This window comes from Myotis davidii, unplaced genomic scaffold, assembly GCF_000327345.1.
Source record: "Myotis davidii unplaced genomic scaffold, ASM32734v1 scaffold1052, whole genome shotgun sequence".
In the NCBI taxonomy this organism is placed as follows: domain Eukaryota; kingdom Metazoa; phylum Chordata; class Mammalia; order Chiroptera; family Vespertilionidae; genus Myotis; species Myotis davidii.
In genome coordinates this window covers 444,494-455,262 of record NW_006284014.1, presented here as the reverse complement: position 1 = coordinate 455,262, position 10,769 = coordinate 444,494, and the positions used below count along the sequence as shown (strand labels likewise).

Below are 10,769 nucleotides of genomic sequence, written 5' to 3'. Positions count from 1 at the left end.
GCGATTCTGCTGGCTGAAGCCCTGCTGGCCGAAAGCAGGTTTCTGGGTTTTGTTTAACTTCTATAATTGCAACATTGTTTCTTAGAGTGCAAGCTCAGAGGGCGGCAGCAGCAGGTGGGGAACCTTGGCTTCCTCCATCACTGGAGCAAGCAAGCCTCCTGTTTGCTTCAGCTGCCTGGCTGCCGGCCGCCATCTTGGTTGGCAGTTAATTTGCATATCGCCCTGATTAGCCAATGGGAAGCGTGTTGGAGCTACGGTTAATTACCATGTTTGTCTATTATTATATAGGATCTAATCAGAATTGTACACCTGAAAGTAGTATAATGTATGTCAATGGAATTGAAAAAAAATTTTTTTTAAATAAAGGCAGGATTCAAAGAATAGATACTCCTAATACAGAAGAAGAGGAGCTTTCATTTACCCTCTCAGAAAGGATTTAGAAACAATTTCATATAAAATTGCTTTGTAATACAAAATTGAATAATGGCAATTTTATATACTTTAACGTAATATACACAGATAATTTTTCTACATTTGTTTGATTTACCTCTTTCCCGAGGTCTGTTTCTCCATTGTGATTATAAATTATACCATTAAGCCAAAAGAAAACAAGTAATTAATATATTTTACTTTTGCATATTTACAAGGACAGGGAGAAAAAAAGGAGTCTTGGAAAATAAGTACATAATGATACTTATCACTAGGAGAAGAATGTTGGCTGAGGGTCTGGATACAGGTGCAAGGAAAACGGGGCAAGACTAAGCTTGTGAAAAAATACCCTGAGACTTACCTTGAAGGAATCAGATGAGGTTCCCCAGTTCTCTATATTTTCCTACAAAATTAATCTTAGGAGCTGATAAAGGTTAGCTCTTTGCAGAGTAGGCCCTATAATCAGATAAGCAGTGAGTCTTGAGTTCTGCCAGGATAAGGAAGTTAGTTGCTGACTATCTATATATTCCCATTATTCTTGGGAATATAAGGACCACAAAAGATGGAATAGATAGAGAAGGTGGTAGCACCTGAGAGTAGACAAAAGGGCAATAGAAATATATCAGAGAAAACTGAGGGAATCAGTGAAAATCCTATATAATAAAAGCATAGTATGCAAAGTATCCCCTCGACTGGGAGTTCAACCAGCGGGCGTGGCTGGCCAGGGGAAGGGAGGGAGGCCCTGGCCAGCGGCAGGAGGTCGGGAGAAGGGAGAGAGGCCCCGGCGGGCAGCCACTAGGGACCCTACATGCACTGGGCCTCTAGTGTAATATAAAGAGCTGATCTGAAGCAATGTGGAAGACGAGGAAGTCTGAACCCTCAGAAGACTGTTATGGATTCTCCAATTCCCCATATAACTGTTATACATCTGGTCCTGGAAAGATAATCAACTCGGGGATTACTAATTATATTACTTTAAATTTAATTATGCTACTTCAAATGTAATTATATTTCTTAAATGTCAATGTCAGAGTTTGGTATGCAAGAGTTTCAGTAAGATAGTGGTTACTTCTTCAAACAAGAATTCACTAGTATAGTAATCTAGGCATGCTTTTTTTTCCCTTTTTTTAATCATTATTGTTGAAAATATTACATATGTCCCCTTTCCCCCACTGACCTCTCCTAGCCTTTCCTCCTGACCTGAGGCCTTCACCACCCTCGTGTCTGTGTCCATAGGTTATGCATATATGCATACAAATTCATTGGAAGCTCTCTTCCCATCAACCCACCCTCCCCTGCCTTCCCTCTGAGGTTTGACAGTCTGTTCAATGCTTCTATGTCTCTGGATATATTTCTGTTTATCAGTTTTATGTTGTTCATTAGATTCCATATATGAGTGAGATCATGTGATACTTATCTTTCTCTGATTTGCTTATTTTGCTTAGCACAATACTCTCCAGGTCCACCCATGCTGTTGCAAATGGTAGGAGTTCTTTCTTTTTTACAGCTGTGAAGTATTCCATTGTTTGCATGTACCACAGATTTTTAATCCACTCATTTGCTGATGGGCACTTAGGCTGTTTCTAAATCTTACCTATTGTAAATTGTACTGCTATGAACATAGGGGTGCATATATTCTATCTGATTGGTATTTCTAATTTCTTAGGATTTATTCCTATAAGTGGCATCAGTGGGTCAAATGGGAGGTCCATTTCTAATTTTTTGAGGAAACTCGATACTGTTTTCCACAGTGGCTGCACCAGTGTGCATTCTCACCAGCAGTGTACGAGGTTTCCAACATCCTCGCCAACACTTACTTGTTGATGATAGCCATCTGACAGGTGTGAGGTTGTATTGCATTGTCGTTTTGATTTGCATCTCTGATTAGTGATTTTGAGTATTTTTTCATATGCCTTTTGGCCTTCTGTCTATCCACTTTGGAGAAGTGTCTACCTAGGTCCTTTGCCCATTTTTTAATGGATTGGTTATCTTACTTTTAAAAAGTTGTCCGAGTTCCCTTAAATTTTGGAGACTAACCACTTATCAGATGTATTATTGACAAATATATTCTCCCATAAAGTGGGATCTCTTGTTATTTTGTTGATGGTTCCTTTTGCTTTGTAGAAGCTTTTTATTTTGACATAGTCCCATTTGCTTATTTTCTCTTTAGTTTCCTTTGTCCTAGGAGATGTATCGGTAAACATATTGCTATGAGAGGTGTCCGTGATTTTGAATAGGTATGGTTTCCTTTATAAAATAATTTCAATAATGGATTCAATTTCTTTAATAGATAAAAATAATATTCAAATATTCTGTTTCTTCATGTGCCTCTTCTGGTAAAATGTGTTTAATGTGTTCATTTGATCAAAGGTTTCAAATATGTCTGCATAAGTTGTTCATAAAATCTTATGATTTTAAGAACTGTAGCATCTGTAGAGAAATGACCTAATATTGGTAATTCGTGTTCTATTTCTTATTTGGTCAACATTATTAGAGGGCTATTCATTTTACTGTTCTTTTCAAAGAACAACATTTAGCTTTGTTAATATTACCTATTGTGTTGTCTCTTCCTTTCATTTCTACTTTTTATAATTTCTTTCCTTCAACTTTGGGTTTAATTTGCTGTTCTTTTCCTAGTTTCTTAACATGGATATTTATATAAGTGACTTTTGACTTTTTTATTTCTGGCATCTACATTTTAGGCTGTAAATTTCCCATCAATAATAACTTTAGCTAATTCACATATATTTTGATATATTGTATCTTCATTATTCTGTTGCAAATACGTTCTAATTTTCATTGGGCTTTCTCTTTTGATACAGTAGGTTATAAAAATGTATTTTAAGGGGATTTGTTAGTTACTGTTTTATAACCCATTTCATCCTTAATTCTACTGTGGTCAAATATCAAATATTCTGAATGAAATTAATTGACTTGCTTTACGGTTCACTGTGTGACCTATTTTGATAAAAGTTCAATGTGACCTTGAGAAAATTTTTTTTGTTAATCTTCACTCAAGCATAGGTAATTTTTCATCAATTTTTAGAGAGAGTGGAAGGGGAGGTAAAGGTAGGGGGAGAGAGAAAAACATTGATGTGTGAGAGACACATTGATTGATTAGCTTCCATAGGCACCCTGATCGGGGCCTGGATTCAAACCTGTAACCCAGGTTCATGCCTTTGATGGGGAATTAAACCCATGACCCTTCAGTGCATAGGCTGATGCTCTAACCACTTAAAAACCCAGCCACAGCAAAAAAAAATCTGAGGCTTCCTTCAAGATTCTAAGATGTCCTCCTTTGCAACACCTTTCTAGTCTAAACATTTATCTCATTGTTTGCTTCATTAAGACAAAATAGCCAGAAACCTTCACATCTATCCTCACCTGATCCTCAACTTACCTCTAGTCCTGTACCTAGACACTTACATTTCCTTCTAGGATCTGAGGAAGAATTACTGCCTTCTTGCTTTCATATATCTTGCTTCCTTCTTTAGCCTCATCCAAATATTTCCATTCAAGTTTAAATGTAACCCCCTTTTTTTGAAATCAAATTCACATACCACAAATTTCACCTCTTTTTAGGGTATTTGTGTGTGTGTGTGTGTGTGTGTGTGTGTGTGTATGTGTTTAGTATATTGCTATACAATGTATTTTAGTATCAAGTTTCTGCAACCATCACCATTATCTAATGCTAGAACATTTTCATCACCCCCAAAAGAAATCCCATACCCATTAGCAGTCACTCTCCATTCCCATACCCTGGCGACCACTAATACTTTTTGTCTCTGTGAGGTGAATGTTTAGACTAGAAGGGTGATGATAAAAGAGAAGGATATCTTAGAATCTTGAAGGAAACTTCAGATTTATTTTCAATTAGGTCAAGGATATAGTATTCTAGACATCTCATATATGAAATGATGCAGTATGTGGCCTTTTGTGTCTTGCTTCTTTCTCTTTAGTGTAATATCTCCAAGGTTCACTCATGTTATAACTTCATTGCTTATTCCATTGTATGATTGTGCTTTTTATTTATTCATTCATTAATTGATGAACATTTGGGTTTACTTCTAATTTTTGGATCTTATGAATAATTCTGCTATAAACATTCATGTAAAAAATTTTGTGTGAATATATTTCCAATTCTCCTGAGTTTATATACCTAGGAGTGGAATTGCAAGTTAATTATCTCTTGATATTCAAATCTATTATTTCTCAGTTCAGATAGCCTGGGATATCTCTCACAATGCAAACAACTCTATACTGACATTGACAACCACCTTCACTCAAATACCTGCAGTCTTCAGAGTCTGCACAAATTAATTACAACTTCTTTCCAATTAAACTGAGGGCAGGGATCAGTTTTCATAGTTCAGCTCATACATAGGTGGTTAATATATGCTCATCGACATACTGACACCCTGAGATACCCACAAATGAAAAAATGATGACTTATTCATTCTTTCATTTGATATTTGAGTCTGTTAATGTTGGGCATAAATAATGGATAAAACTTATTGATTAGTTTTATCTTATCCCAAGTGCCAGTTCAACTCCACAAATACTTACTGAATATTTATGATTTGATTGGCATTGGGCCAGGTATGACAGGAGACACAAATAGGACTGAGATAGAGTCTGAAGCCTTTTATGGCAGTACATAAACTCTATATACAATAACAATGACAAAAACAAACAACAACAATAGTGACAGCACTATATAGTAAATCCCATAAGAAAAGAACAAAATGGGGGTCAATGAACAGAGTATATATGGTTGAGAGAGTGGAAAGAGAAGACAGACATCAGGAAATATTTCTTGAAGTTGAAGGTGGTACTTGAGAAAGGGTCCCAAAGAAAGTTGCATTTTGATAGAGATTCTTGGGAAAAGAGAAAGTTTTTCAGGCAGAAAATAGCATAAACAAAGATAGAAAAGACTGGATACAGAACTGAATTTCTTTTTTAAGAAACCAATCAGTTAGGGATACATAAGTAGGTAATTAGAGATATGGTCATATTGTGAAAGACATTAAATATTAGGCTTAGCATTAGAAGAATGGTTTAAATATCTTCCTATAATAATTCAAATTACTTTGGCGACTCCTCACCAAACCATTTCTTAAAACTTTCCTATTTTGTATATTTTCTCAAGTGACCACTGAAATTAATGCTATCTCATTTCCACAACAAACTAAAAATTTTGACAGTTAAGTGAGCATGTTGTTAGGGAGAACAGAAGAATTTCAATAGTCCTAGTATGTACTGTATCCCATACTTCTAGGAATATGTAAGGCTTAATATGTAGGCAAATCCCAATAGCCAGAATAGCAGAAGTAAGACTGAGGGGAAAATGATAGCATTCATTATGCTCCTTACTCCAGGCACTGTGGTAGGTGTTTTATATAATATCCTTGATTTACTGAATAAGTCCATTCTGGTTTATGGCAACTGGGGCTCAGGTAGGTCAAGTAAGTTGCTCAAGGTTGCTGAGCTAGTAAGCTTAGATAGTAAAATGTCGACAGCAGTTTTGAACCAAGGCCAGCCTGATTCCACATTTTTCCCAGTATTCACTTTGATTTGTTTTTCCCATACAAATAATTCTAGGGTGGTAGGATTACCACACGTGTCAATGAAAAGGGCTGAATATTTAACACATAGGTTTATAAGGTCTGGAGAAAAACTAGGCTGAAATATTCAAAACTGGGTTTAAAATGGCTTAAGAGATCAACACCAAGAGAGAGCAAAGTTAGGGCAGCTTCTCGACTCAATTTGAAAAATGATCATACAATAGACCTTACTTAGGAATACCAAGGGAGAAAATTCCAGTTTTAATTTGGAAATTAGAGTAAACTTCAAGAGAATTTGGATATTTGTCTGTATTCACTGATGTATTATTCTAAGTCCTTAGAACAGTGATTAGCACATAATACAGAGTCAATAAACTTTTCCTACATAACAAAAGCCTATTATGCTAAGTGTCTGATCGTCCAGTCATCCGTTCAACCAATCAAAGCATAATATGCTAATGATATGCTAAGGTTGCTCAACTGCTTGCTATGACATGCACTGACCACCAGTGGGCAGATACTCTGACTGGTAGGTTAGCTTGCTGCTGGCCAATCAGGACTGAGTGAGTCAGGCCAGACATGCCCTGGGGTCCTCCCTCAGCTGGCCAACCTCCTGCATCCCTCCCGGGCCCCGATCGTGCACCCATGGGGTCCCTCGGCCTGGCTTGCATCCTCTCGCAATCTGGGACCCCTCAGGGGATGTCGGAGGGCCAGTTTTGGCCCGATCCCACAGGCCAGGCCGAGGGACCCCACTGGTGCACGAATTCGTGCACCGGGCCTCTAGTGTTGAAATAATGGAAAAGTCATGTAAGGAACAGTAGTGGAGTAAATTTGAAAAAACACTCAAATTGTTAGGATATACTCTTTAACACCGGATCTCATGGCAAAAACTACTTAAACAATAAACAAATAGCAATAACTGTAAAACATTAGCATGACTTTATAAAGAATGGTGAGAAAAGAATAAAAAGACACTTTTTCTAGCACTCTGTGGTTAATGGTTAATCAAATTTCAGTGTGATTGAATCCAGAATTTTGACTTACTGTTTTAATATTTCAAACTGTTGTGACCAGTGTATTCAATGACTACTTTTGGAAAAGAAAATGATTATCTAATCTAAATACTCTAAAAAATGCACAATGAAATGAATAAAAAATCTCAAATTATTAACTCTAAGATAACAAGAGCAATGGAATGAAAAATCTCAAATTTATTAACTGTAAGATAATAAGAGCACACTTACAGAAGCATTTTTCTATTTTGATAGTATGTTTCTATTAAAACATGCAATGAAAATTGCAATAAAAAATATTTAAAAAGAAGCCTTTGGAAGATAGTAAACCTCTCCACAGGAACACTTTCCCATGGACTTACCTTATATTTTCATAAGCTTTCCTAATATTTATCTGATGGAAACAATAAATAACTCCCACTTATCAAGTCTTTCAGCTGCAGCAATTTTTATTTATGTGCATTTCTTCCATGGAATAGCATAGAAACTAATTTAAAAAACTCCTTTGCTTCCCAAAGACAGTTTCCAAAAGGTAATATCAATGTATCTTAATCAAAATTTTAATATCTTTATCTTTTCAAGTCAGCTCCATAATCTTTACTTACTTCAATAATCCTAACACTATAGTTTACTTTGTCAGAATGATCATATATTACACTAATAAAGAAGAGAGTGAACACATTCTCTCTAATCAATTTGTTAATACTTGCTTGAGGCAGTCTACATGCCCCTAACCTTATAATAACAGACATTATTTTGTCTCACCTTTTCAACCACTGCAGAAATTTTGTAGTCTTTAAAAAGATAACTCATTGATTTTAGGGTCTGAGATCCTTTATATTTACAGAAGGCTAAACCATATATTTTTTCCTTTTACTGTAACATTTAGTTTAAAACATATTTTCTAATAAACTCTAAACCAAATAAGTTTTTAAAGGAACTAGAATTAAAATAATTGCAAATTATAAGGATAAATTAGGTAAGAATCCAAAAGGAGAATATACACAGGCTTCATTCTTTTAAAAATTCTTGAAAGACATTACAGTTTATTTGACAGATATTCTAAAATTACTAAAGTTGTTGAGATTTTTAAGCTCTATATTGATTGATTCCTTCAGTACACATCCATACACTCAAGTATTATGGTACTTGAAAATAGAAGCCATGGGATCAAAACTGTTTAGTGTTTATTACCACTTTGCATACAGTTTCTTATGAAACAATGAGAATACAGGAAAAATAGATGTATTCACCTTTTGTCCTTTGTAAGCCAATCCCCCCGCCCTTAAAATCTGAGCTGAATCTCATCCTTGTACCATGCTTTAAAACTAGATATCATTTTTGAATCTATCTGAATTTAATTAAATTACAAAAAGGAAAAATGTGCTAAAGTTTAACTTTCACAAAAACTATGTGTTACATGTAAAAATTTACATGAATAAGTTGTTCTTAGGTACAGGGCAGAATCTGTAGCCTAAAATCAAAAAGTCTAAGAATATAAGGTACCAATCATTTTAGTTAAGGTAATACCATGCAGGTGAGTACTTCAGTATACTTTCATTCGGGTAAAGCAGTGGTTCTCAACCTTGGCTGCACATTAGAATCACCTGGGAATCTTTTTAAAATCCTGATTTCTGGGCCTCAGCCTCCGGAAATTCTGTTTCTTTGTTACTAATGTTGTGGCCTCACTCCATAACAAAGAAACAGAATGAGAAACATTGATGTAAGGTGAATATGCCTCATAATTTATGTAAAATATCGAGTGCTGTAATAAGCCATAGCTACAGAGTTCCTGTAGCATGCCAAGATAGTGACACACACCTCATTAGGTGAGCGCTGGACTGTAAAGAGCAGAAGTGGGCAATTATAAGTCACACAAGAAAGTGCGTCATCTTGCAGAGATGAATAGATAATTTTAACAAGGGGTTTAGAATTCTTTTAAGAACGCATTAAGAAAAATCTTGTCGAGGAGAAAATATTCCATCTTGCATGCTGAAATAAACCTCACATAAATTTTGACTGGAGGGTGGAACATTAGCAACACAAACTGGTTTAATAACCAAACTTTTCATATAAGACATAATCCCCCAAACTTGAAAACATAGTCTGTGCAAATGGCACCAAGTATCACCTTTTCAAGCCCTAGCCGCTACAGGTTGTGGGTAGGACACCCTACCATCACTTTAACCCTACAGGAAGTGAGTTGTTTCCTCCTCCCCTGAGGACTGCCTTCCTCCCTTCCCCCAACCGGAAGTGAGGGGCCTCCATTCAATCAACTTCAAACCAAGACAAGCCAATTAACAATGGCAAAAGAGAGTGAAGGGCGCCACCACTGTGGCCATCCCCAAACTTGCCTTGCTTACTGACCTGCTGACGATGGGGCTAGGCAGGAACCTGGAGCTAAAGAAAGTCCCCAGTACAGAGGACAATTCTCTGAGCCTCTCTCAATCGCATTCACTCTTCTCTGGCGTCTCACAGCTGGAGAAAAATTCCTCCGCAGTACTTTATTATGATGTCCTTTCTTTCCGTTTACCTTATCATCTTAAACACCTTTCCACAGGCAACTTCTGTTATCGCAATAACACTTAAAGTCGTTTCGGTGAGGAGAAAATGAAATACTATGCCGGACACCTTCAGAAAAATGAAGGGATTATTTTGTTCAAATGTGACGAAGGCCAACGTGGTTACGCAAGTGAGACTCACTTTCGCGGAGGTTTCTGGGAGATGTAGTGTTTTTAATTGCTAAGGCCTGCAGGAAGAAGTATTGGGGCTTGAATTGGCAATTACTGTATGCTGGCGTCCTTGAAAACCTAATTATGTATTCCACCGCAGGCTGACCGAGGGGCTCTGGCACTGGCTCAATACCTCAGGAACTTATTTGAACCGAAATGTCCTTCATCCCAACCTCCTGAGCCAAACAGGAGCTCTCTGGACCTCATTTTATTGAGGTAGGAACATGAGAGACAGGCTAACTCCTTCCGCGGGACTAAGTTGCCTACAGAGGGTCAAGGGCCGTGGGCGCGCGTACTCGCTCCTCCAGGAGCTCGCTTCCAAGCGCGCGCGCGGATGGGCGGTACTCGGAGCTGCGCGGAGGCGGGCAGGCTGAGAACGGCCGGCTGGAATCGGTGGGGGCCAGTAGTTACTTGTTAGAGTCAGTTGCTTTGGTGGCGGTGGTGGCCGCGGTGACCAAGAAGGGGACTGGCCCACCAGCGATGGTGGTCACCGCGGCAGCTTGTGCGTGCCTCAGGTAATGGTGGCAGGGCTGCCCGCATCCCCTCCATTCCCTTCTCTTGCTCTAACTCGTGGGACCTGCGTCGCCGCCCGCGGGATGAGAGCGCTGACCCGGGGGAATCCGGGCGCGGCCCCTCCTCCTCCTCCTCCTCCTCTGACATCCCGGGTAGCTCGGCGCTCCCCAGTGGAGGGAAAGTTGGGACTTGGCGCCAAAAGACGCCCCCGGGCGCGGCTGCGACGCTGCTGGAGAAAGTGAAGGCTGTAGGAGGCGGACTCCGAGAGGCCAGGGTAGGAAGTGCTCCTCTAGCTCTTGCTAAGTCTACATAGATATTCCGCTCCAAATCTGGGAGCATCCGGCACAGCCTCGCCAGCAACATCAGGACGAAACCCGGTGGTAGCTCTTTGCCTGTTCACTTCGGGCTGAGGCTTGTGAGCCCCGTAACCTGCGGGTTAGTTCGGTTGTTTGGGGATTTTGAGTGATTCTGTTGGTCATTTTGTTTCTCCTTTGCCGTTTGATTTATGCGTTCTTGCA

General features: G+C 38.5%; 2 protein-coding genes across 3 annotated transcripts in view; one reads left to right on the top strand and one right to left on the bottom strand.

Annotated features, from left to right (window-relative positions):
* Window positions 1-9,683, bottom strand: part of HMG20A (high mobility group 20A) — a 176,199-nt gene extending 166,516 nt beyond the window's left edge. Inside the window, exon 1 of the mRNA XM_006754242.2 lies at window positions 9,374-9,683. The gene's annotated coding sequence lies outside the window, so the exon portion shown is untranslated. The remainder of the gene's footprint in view (window positions 1-9,373) is intronic.
* Window positions 9,684-9,752: 69 nt separating this feature from the next.
* Window positions 9,753-10,769, top strand: part of PEAK1 (pseudopodium enriched atypical kinase 1) — a 170,379-nt gene continuing 169,362 nt past the window's right edge. Inside the window, exon 1 of one of the 2 annotated variants that reach the window (XM_006754241.2) lies at window positions 9,753-9,954. The gene's annotated coding sequence lies outside the window, so the exon portion shown is untranslated. Of the gene's footprint in view, window positions 9,955-9,999; window positions 10,254-10,769 lie in introns of those variants that run through there. The other variant, XM_006754240.2, reaches the window with a different exon arrangement.